The sequence below is a fragment of the Triturus cristatus genome, chromosome 10, assembly GCF_964204655.1.
Source record: "Triturus cristatus chromosome 10, aTriCri1.1, whole genome shotgun sequence".
In the NCBI taxonomy this organism is placed as follows: domain Eukaryota; kingdom Metazoa; phylum Chordata; class Amphibia; order Caudata; family Salamandridae; genus Triturus; species Triturus cristatus.
Genome location: NC_140593.1, coordinates 467641847 through 467654491, shown reverse-complemented (window position 1 = coordinate 467654491; position 12645 = coordinate 467641847).

Genomic DNA, 12645 nt, shown 5'->3' with positions numbered 1-12645 from the left:
TAGGCCTCCCCTGGGAAGGCATTGCATTCTGATGCATTCCCAGGTCTACCACCAATGGTAAATCTGGTAATGTGCCAAAATCCATGCGTGATTGCGTGGGAAAACCCACGCTCCACCCATGGAATGCTTTCCTGGGGAAGAGTAATGCGAGGCAGTGATTTGCGCTGCCTTGCATTACCCCAGATTCATCAAGCCATCCATACCATGCAAGGTGGCCTTGCGTTGCCTGATAAATCTGACTTTAGTGTTGCATTGTCCTTGCACCCCATACATGGCGCATGGCGCAAAAGCGACACAACACTATGATAAATCTGGCCCCTAATGTTTATTCTGAGATCTTCTTTCCTTACAGACTGAATCAGTGAACTGCAAACTGTAGTGTAGTACAAGCAGATACAAATCAAATTGAAGTAAGCAAACTCACTGTTTGGTAAAAAGTGACCGGGAAATGTATACAGCATAAATTGACAAAAGGTTCCACCCACAACAACTTAATAGAAGAGGCCGTGGTCTTGCCTTAGTTTATAATGATAGGTTGATTGAGAACCTATTGAATCAGAGTCCTTTTGCTAATTCTAAATTGTTTGGGTTAACCTTAACTCTATCTATCACTTTTTATGAGAGTCATTCTTTGTTATTGCCCTCGCTGAATTTGTTCGTACTTTCCTATTTCTCTTGCTGATTTTCTAGCGACTTTATTGATTAGTCATACTACATTTATAGTTTTGGGTGACTTCAATGTGTGGTGGTCCTTCCTAGTAATCAGCATGCAGTGGCTCTAATTATCATTTTGTCAGCTCTAAATCTCATGCCAACAGTTAACATGAACACACAAGAATATTGACGTTGGTTGGATTTAATTTGTGCATCTTGATAAACTTGTAAAATGTGGTCACATTGTTCTACTAGTTTGGTCAGATCACTTTTTGATCGATTTTTAAATTTCATTAGCAGCTACTGAGACAGCTTGTCTTCCTTTCAAAAATACAGGTGCTGAGGCTCATCCTTGCGGAAGATACAACAGCGGTTCTGTAGGTCTCATTTCTAACAGGTCTAGTGCATGTGAGAAACCTATCACAAACTTAATTGTATGTCAGAACCCAGAAGCAAGGATTATGCCACATTTTCTTCATTTATTCCAATAGGAGCTAAATTCAGTATTTAAACAAACTACATTTCCAATCATTTATGGGGAAATTGTCCAATCAGGACTCAGCATGGCCATTTTAGCCTCCATCTACCTGTGCCTGTCCTCTTTCTTTACTGCTGCAGCCGAAGTTAAGTCAGCAACCTCGATCCCCTCTTTGTTTGAAACATATTTTTACTCTACTTTTGGACATTCAATGCCATATTTCTTTAATGTGCGGTTGTGTATTTGCTAATTAAGCTGTGCTGTGGCTGCAGGAACGGTCCGTTGTTCCATTCACAGCTGCTCATTTAAGCTCATTCGGCTCTGCAGAGAATAAGTGGCCTGCACGCGGCAGTCCTCCTGCCAGTAGAGGATGCGCGTCTTCGAGCCGCTTTTGTCATACCCAGGCGCTTTTTTCCCAGATGCTCAAACGGGCAATGCTTTTGGCGACTTCAAAGTGACATCTCCAAATTTTCTGCAATCTTGTTTAATCAGGGTGCCCCCAACGGTCTGGGGTCTGAACGCCCCCAGGGGTCTGTATTATCACCTTTTCATAAGGCAGTGCTGCTGCTTAGGTCAGTACACGGACCCAGTCTGTGGTATTTGGCTGGTTGAACCCAGGCTGCATTGTGTCCTTTAGAGGTTATTGCCTCTGTGAAAGTGTAGCTTGGCTACTCCTATCACCTGGGTTCCCCCAGACCAATATTGCCCTTTGTACTTGCGCTGCCCTATGGAGATACTTACCTCCATTGCCTGGGTAATATGGAATAGTATGATGAATCCCGCGCTGAGGCCACGGGGGTAGATCTGGAAGCCTTTGTCAGACTTAAGAAGGCCTTCTAGGCCATACTTTACCCCAAGCCTACACAAAACCCCCACATACAACCTGGTGGCACATCCCTGCCTCTGCTCAATCCCCGGTGGGATCGAATGGTGATTCTGATAAGGCATGATCCTGGAGAGCCTCCTGCGAGCACCTCTGACAGTGCAGAGTCCAACATGCTGGACCCAGAGGCACTCATGCACCCCCACTCTGTGTAGTTGACTCCAGGTGAGAAGGTCACCTCATATGTGGAGGGAAGGCTTTATAATCCTTTGGATCAGGAGGTCCACAACTGTCTACAGGCGCAATGCCTCCGACCTTCACTGGAGAGTAAAGTCACAGCTACGCCCAAGATTGACCCCAAAATGGCAACGTTCATGCAGGATACAAAGTAGCGCATTGACCGCTCCTAGCGTTCATGCCAAGATAAGTTGCTAGACCAAATGGGCCATTAACTAAGATCCTAGACACGGCCGAAGATGCTCCAACATCAGGGGCCCAACGGGAGGTGATATTTTTTGGAAATGACAACTGTGCCGTCTCTATAGAGAGGCACAGATCTCTGCTGATCAAAATTGTCCCTAAGTTAGGGGATTTAGTGACCTCAGAGGCGGGGCAGGTAGAGCATGGTGGGGTCTCTGGGGAGGCTTTAATCAAGGAGCTCAGCATGTTTGTCTCTACCTTTAACTCGCTTGACAAAGCACAATCTTCAATCAAGGCCATCTTTACCCCCTGGGATTTCACTGGAGCCGGCCATGGCAGGGGGCGCTTGGCCAGCCGCACGCAGTGACAGGCCCCTGGTAGAGGTCAGCCCTCAAGGTCAGCCCTCAAGGAGAGGGCAGTGGCAGGACCTCGCTCTCTTCAGGGGATTCGTGGCAATTCTCGCAGAGGAAATTCTTCCTCAAACGCACTTCGATTTATTTCCCACAATTATTTGGATGCAGGTTGGCACATTTTGTACATGTTTGGAAGACTGTTACTACAGACACTTGAGTTCTGCAAACAGCACATGCCTTCTATACAGACTTCTACATCTCCCCCTTACAGACTTTTCTCCATTGACCTATCGCCTTCTCAGGGAGGGAGGCAGCTCTTATCTGGGTGGCGATTCGGAATGTCTGTCCAAAGGGGCTATATTCCTTACCACCCCTCACCCATCTGGATTCCTCAGCAACTGTTTCCTCGTAGAGAAGCAGGACAGTGGGGACCTCAGCTGTGTTCAGCCTCTGCCACTAAAATACTCTCTCTTCACTGGCTGCCTATCTCCAAATGGGTGACTTAAATCTCTTTGCCTAGTCCATTATGCTCTTCATGGCTGGAGACCTCAATAATTGCAAAGGAAGTTTTTCTATTATCTTCCTTCTTGCAAGTTATGATCCTCTGGTACTCACTGGATTTTTGGTCCCACGTTATGTGGCATATGAATAGAAGGCAGGGCCTTTTCAGTTAAAGCCCTGAGCTTTGGAATTCTCTGCCTCTCTCTTTGTGAATGTTATAACAGCTGCTACCTTTTCGAAAAGGCTTAATGACCTGACTTTTTTGCAAAATATTTCTGACAGTTTTTAGCCTTCTTTCTTCAGAGCCAGGGTACATTTACATGTTGCTGTGCACTTTATAAGCGACATTATCTTAAGATAACATAACAATGATGGTTCCGGCTAGACTTCTAGAGAGAAACTAATATGCTTGAAAGTTCCATCAACAATAATTAAGCAAGTAGGAGATATTTATGCTACAAACATTTGTTCTGGTAAAAAAACTAGCACATTGGTGATGTGTGCTGAAGCTGATCATATATAAAGGAACTTTTGCAGCCCTGTGTATTTTTATCTTCACACTCCTCCTTTTTAAAATAGTAATTAATGTATCAATCTGTTAAGAGATGTGTTTTTTTACACCATGCACGTGTGAAAGAAAAAACCTCCTTTTGCATGATCAGGGATTAAATCCAGGGATACCCACAAATATGGATATCCCTCCTTAAGAAAATGGGGCTTTCTCAGAAGGTAATATCTGACAGAGGCACAAATGTCATGTCTGCGAACTTGAAGGATATGTGGTATGAGTGTGGGGTGACTCATAAGTTCACTACTTATAATGAACAATTATTGGTCTATTTGAAAGGTTCAACAAGATCCTGAAAGGCCAAGATCCTGTCTGCTCGGAAAACATGGCGGCGGCGAGCTGAGCTGCCGTAGTGCTCCGCTCATGAGCTCCTGTCCAGCAGTCTTTTTCAGCTAACAATTTAAGTCGTCTACTTGCCGTGGCCCGTTATTTCTTATGTCTGGTTACCTTTTCTTGGGGGCCTGAGTGTTTCTGTTTATTGGGCACCGGGATATTTGGATATTTCCGCGTTTGCATCTCTGCCTGCCTTGCACGCCCGCACTGAGCCCCATTTGTGTGGATGGGGCGGGACGAGGCTCTCCGGATTCAACAGATCGAGCCTTTCCGCAGCGTTCCATACAGCGTTTCACACAGCCTTGCACCGCTTCTTTGGAGCCGCAGCGGGCTGTCGCAGGCTTGCGGCATTGGAGTCTGGCCGCCCTGGAGCTGCGGCGAGGGCAAAAAATCCGCAGCCTCATCCGAGACTCGCGTGGTGTCTCTGCCGGTGCCTGTGCCAGTACATCGAATGGAGAGAGGGAGACCAGCTGCAAGACAACAGCGCCGGTAGGAGGTTCCAATGGGGGGGCCGGTGTCTCTTTGAATTGTTTTGAAACCGTGGGGAGTGAAGCTGTTGTGGAAGACGCAGGGGAAGCAAAAGGGAAGGTTGGATTAACCTGTAAAGGGGTTAAGGGGATTAAGGGGATTAAGAAGAAAAAAAAAATAGAAACAGCAAAAAGTAAAACCGCCCCTGACTCAGTCCTAAATGTGGAGCTCGAGCAACCTAATCCTGACTTAAATCCTACGAATAAAAAGAAAGTTTCATCCTTTCTAACGGGGCAGGTTAAAGCTAAAAGAGCATATACTAATAAAACTAGCAGGGCTGTTAATAATCCCAAATCCACTATCAAGGCAGGATCTAAAATAACCCCGTCCCTTCGATCCTACTTTAAAGTTGTCCCAGAGGGCTTACATCTCACAGAGCAAAATCTTGAGAAAGAATATTCAGGAAAAGAGCTGACCCCTATGGCCTCACTAGATCCATGTGAGGTGACTTCCGTAGTTCCTGCAAATATACCAGCTGGTATGGCTGTGGTCCTGGAAAATAACATAACCATCACAGATGAGGTTGTTTTAGACGATGTGGGTCGGACGACGGAGGGGGGTGTAAGGGCAAATGGCACTCCAAATATAAGTGAGTGTTCCAACGGTACCTCGGCAAATCTGGGACTCTCGTATCCTCTTCTCTCTCCTGCCCTGGGTTCAGATTTAACACCTTTAGCAGTTTCTCCTAATTCTTTACAGGGAGTGTCCAGTAAGAGTAGTGAGGCTCCACAACATGGAATTTCCCAAGACTGTATATCTCCTCTCTCTGGCCCAGAGACGAGGATCAGTATAGGGCACCACCATCATCAATTAACTCTCTTCAAGATATGTTTGCATCCCTGTCTGCAGACATTAAAAAAGGATTCGAAACATCAGCAGCAAACCAGTTGGAAATAAGAAGCTTCTGTGAGTCTCTAGATAATAAGATCAGTGGTCTGTCTACAAGAACAGAAACACTGGAAAGCACTGTAACGGAGCTGTCCCTGTACTTAGATGAAGCTAAGGCAGATATTGTTAAGCTCAAAAAAGAGGACTTGATGTTGGCCGTGAGGATGGAAACATTGGAGAATCATGCTCGACGAAATAACCTCCGCATTTTAAATGTCCCGGAAGATAGTGAAGACTCAGATATAAAGAAATACATTATCCTATTGTTGAAAGAGTCCCTAAGGCTAGACCAATCAGTAGAAGAATTATCCCTGGACGTTCAACGTATCCACAGAGAGCCTTTTAAGAAAAATCCTCAAAAAACCAATCCAAGGAAGATCTTGGTGAATTTTCATACTTATTCTCTTAAGGAAACAATTCTCAATCTGGCCCTTAAGCAGAAATCTGTAAGTGGGAAGGGATATAACATTCAGATTCGGTCTGATCTCTCTAGGTCTACCCTAGATAAACAATGGGAATTTGGAAGAAGGCTTGAAGCTTTCAGAGGCTATGGCGCAGTAGCCCAGTTAGTTTTTCCTGCTACATTGAAAATTATGTATAAAAATAAGATGCACAATATTACATCGGTGCCGGCAGCAGATGAGCTATTAATGATTATGGGGAAAGATAAGGGGACATCAGTGCAGCTCTAGTGTCAATATATGAAAAAAAAAAAAATGTTGAAAGGTTATGAGAAAAAGTTATTCTGAGAATAGATATCTAGTAGTATATACACGTATTGGTATTTTTTTATATTAGCACACAAACAGCAGACGGCTACTAGACTTAGTTGGTTAGGACGGGAGATAGTGAGGGGGCACTACCTTCTGGAATTTCCAGATAGGTAGGGTGAGGGCATGGGTTTTCCACTGGGGGGGGCTGGGGTTGGGTAAGGCACAGGGTAGGTTTGCATTGGGTAAAAACAAAAAAATTCCTCATTTTTGCTCTCGTTTTAGCTTATTTTTTGGAGAATAGTTATTGTAGTAGAAGTGTAGTCATGAAGAGTGGGAGTAGCTACCGGGTTCACTTTTGCATGAGGAGGGTGATGTTGACGGGGAGAGGATCTCTTTGTCATGAATAACTTGAAGTTTATATCTTGGAATATTAACGGCCTGCGCACTAGCCCAAGAAAGAATAAGATAATGCAATATCTGCGCGACTCTGATGCGCAAGTAGTTATACTCCAGGAGACACATTTAACGGAATGTGAGCTGCTCTCAGTAGTCAAAAAGAACAGATGGATTGACCTTTGGATATCGACCTCACAAACATCACATACTGGGGGTGTAGCAATTCTTTTTAAGAAATCCGCAAAAGCTAGATTAATTTCTAAGATGGTGGACCCAGGTGGTAGATGGGTTATTGTATCGGTAATAGTAGCTGGATCCCCTCTAACTATAGTAGGATATTACGGCCCTAATTGCGATGACCCTTCAGTCTTAAAAACTATTTTCTCCCACTTGCTTTTGTTTCCTGAGCCAACTATTATAGCGGGAGACTTTAATATAGTCTTAGATCCCCTACTGGATAAATCCCCGTCTAGTAGAGCTTTAGCTTTGTCTAGAACTAGGTCTTTTCTGCTTGACAATATGAAACAGTTAGGTTACATTGATATCTGGAGGGTAAAGTTTGGGCAACAAAGAGCAATTTCATTCCGCAACTACAAGTATCATCATCAGTCGAGAATTGATTATATTTTGATTAGTCAAAAATTGGCTAGCTCGACGAAATGTATCGTGTATCTCCCATTTCACCTCTCGGATCACGCGGCAATATATTTAGAATTAGGGGGCTTTTTTAAAAGCCCTACGAGAAGCTGGTCTTTTGATCGTTCTTTGCTTTTATCGTCAGAGGTTATTAACTCTCTCCAAATTGAAGTCCAGAATTCTTTGGATAATAATATTGGCTCGGCCTCCCCTGAGTGGGTTTGGGACACTCTTAAAGCCTTTTGAGAGGCATGATAACGAACAAGGCCACATACAAGAAAAGGATCTATAGAGAGCTGGTAGCCTCATTGGAAGCTGAGATGGTTAAAATACAGGCAGTAATAGAACTATATCCGGACGCTCCTGCTAATACTTTACAGGAATGGCAGTGTAAGTTAGTTGTCTTGAAAGGAGAATTGGATTCTGTATTGAATTCAAGGATTCTCGAGAGGTGGGAAGCGAGCAAATTAGCCCACTTCCAATATGGAGAGGGAGCAGGGAAGCTATTAGCTTGGAAGGTAAAAACCGACCAGGTTAGAAATAATATAGACTCAGTCATCTCTGGGGGAGTAATAAATTCTTCTGATGAAGATATTAGACGAGCATTTTGGGATTTCTTTAGTAATATATATCATGAAGAAAAGAATATCGATGAAGCACAAGTGGAGGATTGGTTGAAGGATATATCCCTTCCAGAATTGACCCCTGAACAGAGCATTTCCTTGGATCAGGAGATTACACAGGAAGAGGTTAGGCGTGCTATCTTAAAGTGTAAAAAAGGTAAGGCAACGGGTCCGGATGGCTTGCCATCTGAAATATATATGGCCTTGGAGTCAAAAATTCTCCCCTTTCTTACAGCTCTGTTTAATAAGATCTTTCGGGAAGGTTTGTCTCCTCCCTCCTCGTGGAATAAAGCCTCCATAACCCTTATATTGAAACCAGGAAAGCCTGCTTCCAGCTGCGGCTCATATAGACCAATTTCCATCTTAAACTCTGACTATAAAATATTTACGTCAGTCTTGTCAGATAGGTTGGGAGCAGTAGTAATGTGGGTCTTGCACCCAGACCAGAAGGGTTTTGTGAGGGGCCGACAACTATATGAGCTGACATATGACCTCATAGCAGCCATCGATATGGCACCAACAGAGTCTCTCCCATTGGCCGTACTTCCATTTAATGCCACCAAGGCCTTCGATAGGGTGAACTGGGTATACCTGTCGAGGGTCTTAAGTAGGTTTAACATCGGGGAGAGATTCCAGCGAACTGTGAAACTCCTATATCAGAATCCTTCCGCCTCCTTGTTGATAAACGGAGAGCTGTCCACGCCGTTTAACATATCGCGTGGTACGTGTCAAGGCTGCCCTCTTTCCCCCCTCCTATTCGATCTATATATTGAACCCTTCGCTCAACGGCTGAGGGATGAGCATAATATTAAATCTTTCACTTATGGGGGGTGGGAGAAGAGGGTAGCCTTATACGCGGATGATATCCTGGTCTTCTCCTCAGAGTTAAGTACGGCATTCCCCACAGTGATCGCTTTGGCACTTGATTTTGGGAAAATATCAGGATCCGAGATCAATGCTTCCAAAACTGATATAATGGTTTGGAATGACCCCGTACCCGTGGCCGGGGCTCAATTGAGCTCTAGTCTACGGTATTTAGGGATTAACATTGTTAGAGATATAAATAAAATTGCATCCTTAAACTTTTCCAATGTTGCTAAAGAATGTAGAAGACTTATGCGATCTTGTTCTTCCCTACCTTTATCAATTCTGAGTAAATTTAATAAAAATGTCGATCTTGCCAAAAATATATTTTTTGTTTAATACTATTCCCCTTTTTTTTAACCTTCCCTATTAACTAAACTACAGAGTCATATTAGCTCCTTTATATGGAATAACCATACACCCAGGATTGCCTGGAAAAAACTCAGGCGACGTAGAGAGAAGGGGGGCTTAGCGGCGCCTGATCTTCAACTATATGCATGGGCATTTCAGCTTTCCCATGCCAGGATGCTGCTAAAAGTGCCCAAAAACTCTCATATTGGATGTATGTTTGCAGCATTACTCAGTGGAGAGGGGATGACCCACCAGGGGTTTTTGTTTAAGTTTGGAGATCCGAAATTTTAAAAGAAGTGAAATTGAAGGTGCTGCGAGACATGGCAAAAACTTGGAGTAGACTCAGGTGTTCTCTAAAGATTGGTTATTTTATAAATAGGTCACCACTGTGGAATTCACCAGGATCCCCAGATTGGTTGATGGACAGCCTTGCAATACCTTTGAGGGAGGCAGGTTTGGAGGTCTGGGGGGATTTATTCCTGGAAGGGTGTTTGCTTCCATGGGAGGCTCTGCTATCTAAAATAGGACCAGGCCTCTCTAGGTTCAAGTTCCTTCAGATTACAAGTTGGGAACACTCACAGATCTCTGCTAGGGGCAGTTGCTGACTAGGAGGAGATAGTAACCTAGTGACGCAGTTATTGGATAAACCACCAGCCCAAAAGGAGGTCTCGACCTGGTATGAGTTATTATTAGAAGAGATGGATGGCGAATTTAAACTACCAGATTTGTTGTGGGCCTCTACCATCACCGACCAGAATATTGAAAGTCTGTGGTTTACATCTTTTAAGATTATGTGGGACATAGTGAAACCTGCTTGGCTTCGTAGGAACCATCTTTTTACCCTACATAGGGCATATTATTCGCCACAGAGACTCTCAAAGTTTTCTAAGGGCACTCCAGTGGCATGCCCCAAATGTGGACTGATTGCTGCCGCAGATATACATATGTTCCTTGAGTGTCCCCTTCTATCCCCGTATTGGAAGGCGATTAGTATATCACTCTCATCGGTTCTGGGTTTTGAAGTCCTGATAACCTCTTCTCTTGTAATTTTTGGAGTTTCATCTGAAGTTCGGGGTCCGGCGAAGAACCTTCTCTTTTATTGCATATTGTTAGCCTGAAGAGAAAATTTTAGGAAATGGAAGGACCCGACTCCACCAACCGTGTTCGATTGGCGCACTTCAGTTCTACAAACATCTTGCGTGGATTTAACAAGAGCTGGTAACCCCGACAAAAGAAACTTTTGGATTCGTTTGAATTGGGTGTAATTGGTATACCGGGCGATGTTTTTTTTTTTTCCCCCTTGGTCCAATGATTAAGCTGCTTGGGGAACTCCATGTGCTGTATATCCATTAGGGCGCCCTCGATAGCAATGGGTACTTGACTGCAGCAATGTTACCTCCTTGCTTATTTTTTCAATGGTTGTCTTGGGGAGACGTAACTTTCTTGCACCCCTAATTGGTAACCAAAGGCGGAAAATGAGGACCAAAAAAAAAAAAAAAGAAGATCCTGAAAGGCATGATCATGGGTTTTTCTGAAAAACTAAGGGAGGAGTGGGATATCCTATTACAATGCCCTCTGTTCGCTTTCAGGGAGGTACCACAGAAGGAAGTGGGCTTCAGCCCCCTTTGAGCTTCTGCATGGATACCCTGTGAGAGTTTCCGTAAGCCTGGTCCAAGGAGTAGAAGAAATCTCTCAAAGAGTATAAACAGGAGATAGTGAACTGTGTACTGTGTTCCCACATGGCAGAGTACAGGAAGCAGGAGAAATGGATTTTGGAAGCCAATCAGGAGCTTGTTAAGCACTGGTATGACCAGAAGGCTGCCTTGCATGAGTACTAGCCAGGTCAGACCGAAGATGTGGGTTGTGAAGCCTGTGGCTCCCAGGGCCCTCCAGGAAAAATGTACTGGACCTTACTCAGTATTGGAAAAGAATGGGAGATCACTTACCTAGTGGACCTACGTACCCCCAGAAACCCTCATAGGGTGATCCATGTGAACTGCCTGAAAAAACATTTTAACAAGAAGCAAGTGAACCTTTTAACGAGAAGCAAGTGAACCTCTTCCTAATTTTGTGTTTATCATGCTTAAATGTTATGGTTAGGTGTTTTGCAAATACTGGTAGAAATTATGAAAATGAATCACTAAAACTTTCTAAGAATGTTGTGTTTAGTGTGAAAAAAAGAGGGACATGCTTGTTCCATGATAGCCACAAGACTGTGACAAATTTGCAGGCCTAGTCTAGACAAGCTTAAACAGCAATGACATTGTGCAGACTTTTCAGAATGTGTCTTATTTTATGCAAAACCATTAGAGGAAGGGGATAGACTGCAGCTTTCTTTGAGTTTTGTTGACACTGTCATGTTTCCAATCTGTTTCCAAGTTTGTGCCATCTCATGTGATGCCTATACCAAAATATTTTGTATTGTGTCCTTTTAAAAAGAAAAATATTTTATTTATAGGTTTTCATAGTATAACATCAGTATAACATCATCATTGTTTCCACTGTATTACAGAATACATAGCAGCAGGTCGATACAGTTTCATTTCGATCAGGTATGATATTAAATCACTGTTGATAGCAAGAATATACAATAAACACATTAGCATCGCATAAAATGTCATTAGTCAGTTGATTTAGTTCACATGTAGGCAGTGAATGGGTCCCAGATGTCACGTGGTCTTGAAGCACTTGGCAATTCTTCCGCATAATAAGTTCGCTGATCATGACAATATGCTATATCTTATAGCTAATGTGTCAATTTTGGTGCAGGTCTACCATCCCAATGTATTGAGACTCAGCGCTTTGCCAATAATAGAGCTATAGCCACTAAATTCCGATGATTAGCTTTAAGCTGCAACACATTTCCTAAAAGACAAATATTCATATTACATGCTATGTGTTCACCTACCATCTCTGTTAGAGCCAATGTAACTTTCTCCCAGAGGTCAGCCACTTTAGGACAGCTCCATCCCAAATGTTGAAAATCGGCATGATCTGCACAACACCTTTTACAGCAGTGCGAATCCCTCAGGCCATACTTATAGAGTTGTGCTGGCGTTTAGTACATCTGGTGAACATATTTATAGTGGATCAGCCTGAGATTCCCATTTGCAGTAAATTGACCTGTTAGCCTACAACACGTTGCCCACTCATCCTCTGTTAGCGTTTGGGGCAATAAAACATTCCATTTGCCCATGGGGCCTAAACTAACAGCTGTCTCATCTATCTGTGAAGCTTCATACAATCTAGTAACCAATTTATTCTGTGTTTGCGTAGTATATATAAGTTGCAAAACCCCTAGAGTTGGCGGTTAATCAGGGAAACAGGTATATAACGCCCTCACTGCAGCTCATAGTCTACTGTAAATGAATGTCAACATGACAGGCTTATCCCCGTGCCCTATTAAAGTCTGGAGATCAATAAACTTACCGCTGAGATATATATCGGCCATAGTGTGCGCACCTGCACTCTGTAAAGCCCTTAGTGAGCTCGTTTCGCTTGTCACAGATATCGCCT